This window comes from Ixodes scapularis, unplaced genomic scaffold (assembly GCF_016920785.2).
Source record: "Ixodes scapularis isolate PalLabHiFi unplaced genomic scaffold, ASM1692078v2 PGA_scaffold0__279_contigs__length_252992795, whole genome shotgun sequence".
NCBI lineage: Eukaryota > Metazoa > Arthropoda > Arachnida > Ixodida > Ixodidae > Ixodes > Ixodes scapularis.
In genome coordinates this window covers 115,100,516-115,108,743 of record NW_024609835.1, presented here as the reverse complement: position 1 = coordinate 115,108,743, position 8,228 = coordinate 115,100,516, and the positions used below count along the sequence as shown (strand labels likewise).

The window sequence follows — 8,228 nt, the reverse complement described above, 5'->3', positions numbered from 1 at the left end:
GTATCATGTGCGTGCTTACACTGCATTTTATGCAACGTCAAACTCTACCCGTTTGCATCTTTTTCATTTATGCACATCACTACTTGCGCGCATAAATCACCAAATTAAGACTGGTGCAAGATGTCACAAAAAACATTTACAGTTTTTTTACCGCAAAATAAACTACGCATTGCCTAACGCTCAATTTCCGCCCAAAGGTAGTGCTACGTCACAACCAGATGCCAAAGTTTTATTCCGAACGGACACCTTATTCAAAAGTTATAAGTGGTTTTCTGAAAATTTTTAATGAGAAAATGGAGCCCGTTTTTGCCCGTTTTCGGCTTCCGGTGCCATAGAGAATCATGCATTCGAAAACTACGTCGGCCGTCATTTTCCCATTGAACTTTTCAGAAAATCACCTATAACTTTTGAATAAGGTATCGGATCGTGCTCAAACTTTGACATCTGGTTGTGACCTCTAGCGCTACCTTTGGGCGAAAATGAGCGTCCGGCGATGCCTAATTTATTCTTGCGGTAAAAAAAAAATCCTGTAACTTTTTTGTGACTCACTGTACATTGCTTAAACTCTATGCAAAAGCTATCCACAGACCCAGAATCTTTGCCTGGCCAGTCCTGCATTTATCACTGGATTCGTATTAAAATTAATTCCCATAATTTATTGCTGTGAATGAATTATTAACCTCGGAATTTTTTTTATTATGACTCCGCACTTTAGGTTTACCAAACTCAGCATCTAAACCTGAGTGTCATTTTTGTGTTTTCGAGCCTCGTGGTTTTGGTCAAACTAAACACCCAGCTACCTAAATGAGACACCTGACCGATAGTTCATTTGTTTTGATATTTTAGGTAGTTAATTCCTCAAGCCAGAATTTTGGAAACCCATGTCTATCACGTCAACACGTTTTCCTGGAAATCCACAAAGAACCAAACATATGCACCACAAAAGGGCCGGTCCGTCTTATTGCCGCCCGCAGAGCCGGGAAAGCAACGATCGGTCACGGACTTCTAGAAGATTCGCGTTCATTCCTGCATTACACTTAACTTTTGCGCTGCTTTCTTGTTCTCGAAAGTGCCAGTTCATCCTCGCCCCGAGCATGTGACACTCGAACCTTCTTTGCCGAACTTTCGAGATAGTAACGCCCTGTAGATAAGCAGCTGCCCGCGACATTGCTGAGTCAGTCTGGCTCTCGCTCTCTATTACGCTGCCGAATCGCCGCCTGGTTTCTGCTGCCTCGACGCTCTTTCTATACTTTTTTTGTTTAACACAAAATCGCCGATAAAACCTTTATTTTTCAGTTCACTGTTTGTCCTCTCGTCACCTTCATTCGTGACAATATAAATGTGATCACATTAAAATATGTGCAATTGGCCTCTGAAATCTCCGATAACGTCGCACGGGCAATTTTATATTTTTCCAAAAGTCGGTGGTTTTGTTATGCGTGTGTCTCGCCATTTGGCTCAGGACGATTTTCGCGTTTTGTTCTGCCCACATTTGCTGGTGACGTGAGCTCGGAGCGTAGGCAACTGGCCCCCTTGCACAAGAACTGGCGCAGCTGTGCGCGTTCCAAAATAAGCTGGTGCAGTGAAGAACAAGCCAGGGACCACGGATGTCAAATTCAGGACATAGAAAAATAACCCACTCTATCGAAGCGCCACCACGCACGATTTCTCGCATTGATGTACAGGTCTGGAAGGCGATCCCACCGCCATCTATTGGTTCAGAATCACACCAACCAAGGGTGGGGTTGCACCTTAAAAGACCAAGTCTCTTTTGTTAGAGCAAAAGGAACAAACAACCTGCTTAAAACAAAGCAATGGCTATCAGCTAATATTAAAAATTACGCAAAAGTGTACCACTAAAAGCACAAGGCTATATCTAACATAAAAAGTATAATAATAAATAGAATAATAAATAGAAATGCAAAACAAAGCCTAACCTTAGATGCGCATAGTCCCTCACTCACAGCTAACCTCAAATAAAAGCATATGATTTGACGCTGAAATGCAAGGGCTTCAAAAATACGCAAATGAAAAAAAGGAAAGAGACGAACACACTCATTCCCCACCGTATCTATAAAACCGAGTCCCTTAGTTTTTGCTAAGCCAAATTCACAGTTACTACAACAAGAATAAGAACGGCCAAGGCAAACGTTGTCCCCCCTCCCCCCCCCCCCCCCCAACTCATCAAACTCCAGCAACACAACGATCCAACAGCACAACGATGAAAGCTGTCTTTTCATAGTCCTGGGGGCGGAGGCTGACTAGCCAGCATGCACTTTTCAAGTCCGTGGTAGCGAAGTACGCAAATCCGGCGATGTTATGGATGATTGCACCCAGAAGGGGCAGGGGGCACGCCACTGTGATCATGCGTTCATCCAGTGGTGCATAGTTAACAAACAAACATTTCTTGTCTCCGCGAGACACTAGGACCACTGGAAACGTCCATGGGCCAGACACTCAAAGAATAACACCTCGGTTCAGGAGTTTGTTTATCTGTTTTTCCACGAAATGTCTGTCCTCGGAAACAGTATGGTACGGGCTATGGCTGTAGGGCAAGGCGTTTGGTAGCAGGTCAGTGCGATGCTGCATGCCTGTGAAATGGCCTAAGTCATCTTTGTGCCGGGCGAAAACTTCATTCTGTTGTGTCACAATGTCGGAAATGACAATATTTTGGCTGAAAGGTAACTGATCTTCGGGGAGGGCTGGCGGAAGATCAGGGCGAATGACTATAGCCATAGTACCGGCTATCTTGGCTGGCGGCTCGGCACTGGGGCTACTTAAAGGCGCACGTGGAGTCTCATGGGCGAAGGCTTGCCAGGATGGCTGCTCCGGCGACGGCAAGGACTCTCTTTGCAAGCAGTCTTGTGACAATGTCTGCACTTGGTAATTGAGGCTCGATTGGGTGAGAGTTACGGCATTGGACATCAGTGGTCCTAGTGTTTGTTCTGCTATGATAGACAAACCTGTGACCGTATGCTGGAGCCGGACGGGCTGCGGAGGCTCAAAGATCAGACGCGCCTGTGCGGCTCGAAACCAATCTTCACCAATAATGAAGGGGAGGATGTTGTGTTCCAAAACCGCGGCCTCGACGACTGCCGTGATTGGGCCAATGGTGATCTTAAGCAAAGCTGCACCCGCCGGGAGTACCGTGGTACCTCCTACACCTTCCAGTGGAGGCCCAGTCCAGAGATGTAGGATGCGTTTTGGGGCAAGCGACTTTGCTATGAGAGTCAACTTGGAACCTGAGTCTGGTAAAGCATCATAGTTTCCAATTCCAGTGATGGTGGCTAAAAAGAATGAACACTGCAGCTGAGAGTCTTCAAGGGTCGCTGGCATGCTATGAAGAGCTGGTGGAAATGGCTTTGCAGGCATGACCCTAGCTGCCGACGACGATGCCTGTGCTGACTCATCGGTGTATGTTGTACACTTCAAAGCAAGGTGTCCGAGGTGTCTGCATTCGTAGCAGACCGCTTGGGACAAGTCTTGGCCACTACGGAACGCTGGGGCTCCATATTGCGACGAGATGGCTTGGTATTTGGCCTCTTGCAAGTCGGTGGGCAGGTCTACGATGCGTTGACGTGAGGCTGGGGGTGACGGTGATGTCAAGCCAGAGCGCTGCGTAGGGTGGGTAAAACGTTCGGATCCAGCCGACCTAGACGAATGATGTTGGTGATTTGATTGGGCTGGAGTAGTCGAAGGGCTTGCCTTGGCGTGTTGGGCCGACCTATCCAGGCTCGTGCATGTCGCAAGAAAGGCTTGGACGGTTGTTGGCCTGTTGGCTGCCAATGCTGCGACGATATGTTGGTCCCGCATGCCTTGGAGTAGGTAGTCGATCTTCTGCAGATCGCTCAGGGTTACCGGGCAGCGTTGGATGATCCTTAATTTGGCGAAGGCGTACTGATGAAGGGATTCGCCAATCCCTTGAGTCACGTCCATGACCCGTTCCTGCCAATGGATCAGGGTCCATTCTATGATGAAGGTCTCTTTGAGGGCGTCTCTCCAAGCTGGCCACGTGTCGTATTGGCTTCCAAACGCGAGGGGCCAGTTTCGTGCTGTGCCTTTCAACTTGCTTGCTGCGATGAGCCGGGTGGTGGCGTCATCCCATAAGGCAAGTTGCTGGACGCGTTGAACGTCCTCAAGCCATTCTTTGACGTTTTGCTTTGGCGAGCCCTCAAAATGTGGGAGGGTCGCGGACAGGTCTGGTAGTGTTGTAACTGTCGTGGAAGGACGAGGCAGCTGCTGCAACAAAACACCAAAGTTTTGTAGCATGATGGGGTCTAGTGCCAAAGAGCCAGCGGCAGAGACCGACGCTTGGTCCAGGCTAGGCGAAGATTCCCGGCGCGCCTCGATGTCCGCGGCGAGTCGCTGGATGAGGTCTTCTTTTGTGCCGGAAGTGTCTAGCTCACGTGCAGCGAGCTCTTCTTTAATAAGCTTGACGTTTAGAAACGACATAGTTCTTGCGTCCAGTTCATTCCAGACGATGCCGGGCATGGCTGTATCGGGCAAAGCTTACCAAACGTCTACGAGACGTTCCGCTCACCAGAAATTGCAGAAATGAAGAGCGTTCTTAACGCTTTGCGAAGACGCGAGGGGCATGAGTACGTCGTTCCAGAGCTTTCGGGTTTCTTGTCAAGAACGATTGCAGGTGTTCATGACGGGGCGTAGGTGGAACCAGGCGAATCGAGGCAAGGCTGGCGGTCGGGCTCTGGTAGGCTTTCACTGTTCAAGGTCGACTGCGCCAGATGTAAGATATGAGGGCCGAGTCTTAAAAAGGAATAAGGAAAGTGTATTTACATTAAAGACAAACGTTAGGTAATAGGGCTAAGAGCGAGTTAGTGGTGGCTGGCTTGACTAGCTGAAGGCTTGACACTGCAGGCATGAGACAGGCACCAGACTGGAACGCACGTGCCGTCCGGGCCGGGCACGAGGGTGACTTCTTTCTCAACTGTCACTAGGCACGCTCACTTGGGGAGCGTCAAAGGCAGCAGAAAGAAGAAAACGTGACAGAGAATACCACGAGCTCACATCATTCACCGCATCTCCACGCGGTGAATGATGTTAATTGGGGCGAAGCTTGGGTGGTGCTAATGATACTGATTTTGGTCATAGGTAGTGCTGATGGTGCCGTTTTCATTCATGTCAGTAGGAGAATGTGTGGTTTTCTTCTTTTTCTTTTTTTAAGAAGACAGATGGGATGGCAACTCAGAACCCCCTACTCTTTTTTTTTTCTTTTTCTTGATACTGATTTTGGTCATAGGTATACTCCGTTTCACCTTATGTGGTACCGCAGCAAAGGCTAGAAGCGCGAGCTCGTAGCGTCGGCAGCTGCCCTTGGTGCGCGAGAGCTTCTGCCGCCGAGGTGTGCCATAGAGCAAGGAGCTCGCGCTTGTAGCCTTTCCTGTGGTACAACACAAGGTGAAACAAAGTATAGTGCTGATGGTGCCGTTTTCATTCATGTCAGTAGAAGAATTTGTGGTTTTCTTCTTTTTCTTTTTTTAAGAAGACAGATAAGTAGGCAACTTAGAACCCCCTAATCTTTTATTTATTCTTTTTATTGGTACTGATTTTGGTCATAGGTAGTGCTGATGGCGCCGTTTTCATTCATGGCAGTAGAAGAATGTGTGGTTTTAATCTTTTTCTTTTTTTAAGACAGATGGGATGGCATCTAAGAGCCCCCTATTTGTTTTCCTCTTCTCTTTTTATTTCTTTTTTTGTTTTTTTTTTTTTTTTTTTTTTTTTTTTTTGCTCTCGCTGCTGAACTCACGAGCAGGTGCACGCCGGACTTTTTTTTTCATTTTTTTTTCTTTCTCTCGCTGTTGCGCTCACGAGCAGCGGACGGACGTACGGACATAGCTAGCCCCTAAGGAGCTTCGCCCCTAAAAGTCTCATCAACCCACGTATGCAATTTGCAGACAATGGAGAGTTTTAGAATAGGGGGCCCCAACGCTTGGGGAACCCAACGCTTTGGGGTACCCAACGTAACGACACCTCACGCAGCGTGCTTATAGAATAGGGTTTTTGACGACGCATTGCCGCACGCTCGCCTTTTTTGCATGCAGCGCCACTGTGGACAACGAACGAACTTCGTAACAGTGAAAAATTATTAAAACGCAAAACATTTGCGCTGAAACGACACTTCATTGTGGCTTGCGGTTCAGGTAATAGGGAGGGTAACACCAGTTGGAACGGCATAGCAAGACCCATCTGCCGACCGTCTCTGAATCAAAGATTTACTTCCCTGGTCACAAGAGAGTGCGCGCCCTCAAATACCAGGCTATCATGTGCGCCAACAGAATTATCTGCGAACTCAACGGGGCCATTCCCCGGTCACAGGCACGACGCTGTTAGGTGTAGCTTGCTTTTAGCCCATCCTGTAGCTGAAGCAGCACGACAGTTATAGAGAGTTTTATAATAGGGGGTCCCAAAGCTTCGAGGCCCAAAAAAAATAGGGGCTCAGCACTGCGTATGCGTAGAACCCAAACTCCGTTTGGGGTTTTGGGTTGGCGCGCGCCCCCAACGTAAAATTCGAGAAATAGCGTGGGGCCCCCAGTTGCTTGGGGCCGGGTTGTGTCGGCAAACATGGCGGCGCCCTTTCCACTCGCTTCGGTGCAAATCCGTCATGGTCGCTGCAGTATTAGCCGATTTCATTGCCAATGAATAGTGCAACCGGCTTTCGCTTTGCTTTATCTCGCTCAAGTCACAAAGAATGAGTGGTGGGCTCGCCCCATTTTAAAGATCGTATCCGATCTTTACCTACTTCACACAACACTTACGGCGCACAAGCCGTCGTAAGTGTTGTGTGAGTGTTTGTTTTTTGTAGCACGACTGGTGTAATCCTAAAGTCCTATGTAAACTATTCTGCTTGATGTGGTTTGATATTTTTTTATGTGCGCTTATTGGTCCTAATTAAAGTCGTCGATTTCTGTGAAATCTACTTGCTACTTCGTGAGTCAAGCAACCGTCGTGTCAGCGGTCATGGTTTCAGCACTGAGAGGATGCTTTCAGAGGTACGAATTTGCGAGCGATTTGGTTGAAAACAATTGGGTGTTAGCCGCGCACCAGGTTTGTCGACGTACGTTCCCGTCATTTCGCTCGATAATGGCCTGCAGCTTAAGTTTTGATAAACCCAACTGGACTGTCAAAGTGACAATTTGTAGATCAAATTTTAACTGCGCGTCACAATACTCACATAGCTCGGGTCGTTGTACGCTATGCAGAAAAACGACACGAACATAAAAGATGAAAGCAATGCATATTCATTGTGTTGACTTCTTTTATTCCTTTCGCTCGTTTTAGTGCACATTCACGGACCTGACAAACGCTCGCAATTGACCGTGGCTCATGCATGGTGGAACACTAGAGCGCCGCTTTCCTTGTCGCGCCTTGCGGTTGTTGCAGACGGTGGTAATCGAAGGAAGAATAGCAGACAGACGCGGGAGACATTGGCACGTCATGCTAGCAATGCTGACGGTGGTACCTCCAGGTTCTAATGCGAATAGAAATGGAGGGAGAGGAGTCAATCAGGAAGCGCGTTGGCACCAGAGAGCCGAGCTCTGACTGGAAGGATTGGTGGTTAGAGGTGAAGCTAGGCTGCTTCTGGCTCTACTCAGATTTCAAACGCTTTGAAACGCCAATGCCGAAAGCCGAACGCGAGCGTTTGGTGTTCGAAAGTGTTTGAATAGTATGAAGAGGAAAAGGCAGCTAGTTTTACTATATGCCTTCGTATCTACTCACGGTTTGAATTAAGGTTAAAAGCACCAAAATTATGATACGCAATTTAGAATTTTTTCAGATAAATTGCGTATCGCCATTCAGGTGACCCAAAGTGCCCGTGTCTAGGCGTAAATATTTTGATAAACAGTGTTTTTTTGTGTGTGAAATATTGCTTTGTGAAATGCGTGTTATACTAGGCACTTCAAAAAATGTTTTCTTTTTATTGCGGTGCCCATTCAACTAATTCCCGCAATTAAATTATTTATTAAGAATATTAAAACTGATATTTTATTAGATACCAACTAAAACACCTAGATTAATTAATTTAAGGAAAGTTTCAAGTTTGTGGAAAGCATGGCAGTGCAGGAAGTGAGTGCTTGTGTTGCAGACGTAAGCCTGGGAGAGCTAAAACGCCGGTCATAACAGAAGAAACACCGCTCGACCGTGTCGATGCTGGACACATTTCGAAACAAGAAAACAAGAACGCAGTTTAACCTGTATTTTTAGTCCCCATT

General features: G+C 47.3%; 1 pseudogene; it reads right to left on the bottom strand.

Annotated features, from left to right (window-relative positions):
* Nucleotides 1-2,184: 2,184 nt before the first annotated feature.
* Nucleotides 2,185-4,491, bottom strand: LOC120848091 (annotated as a pseudogene).
* Between the last annotated feature and the right edge of the window lie 3,737 nt (nucleotides 4,492-8,228).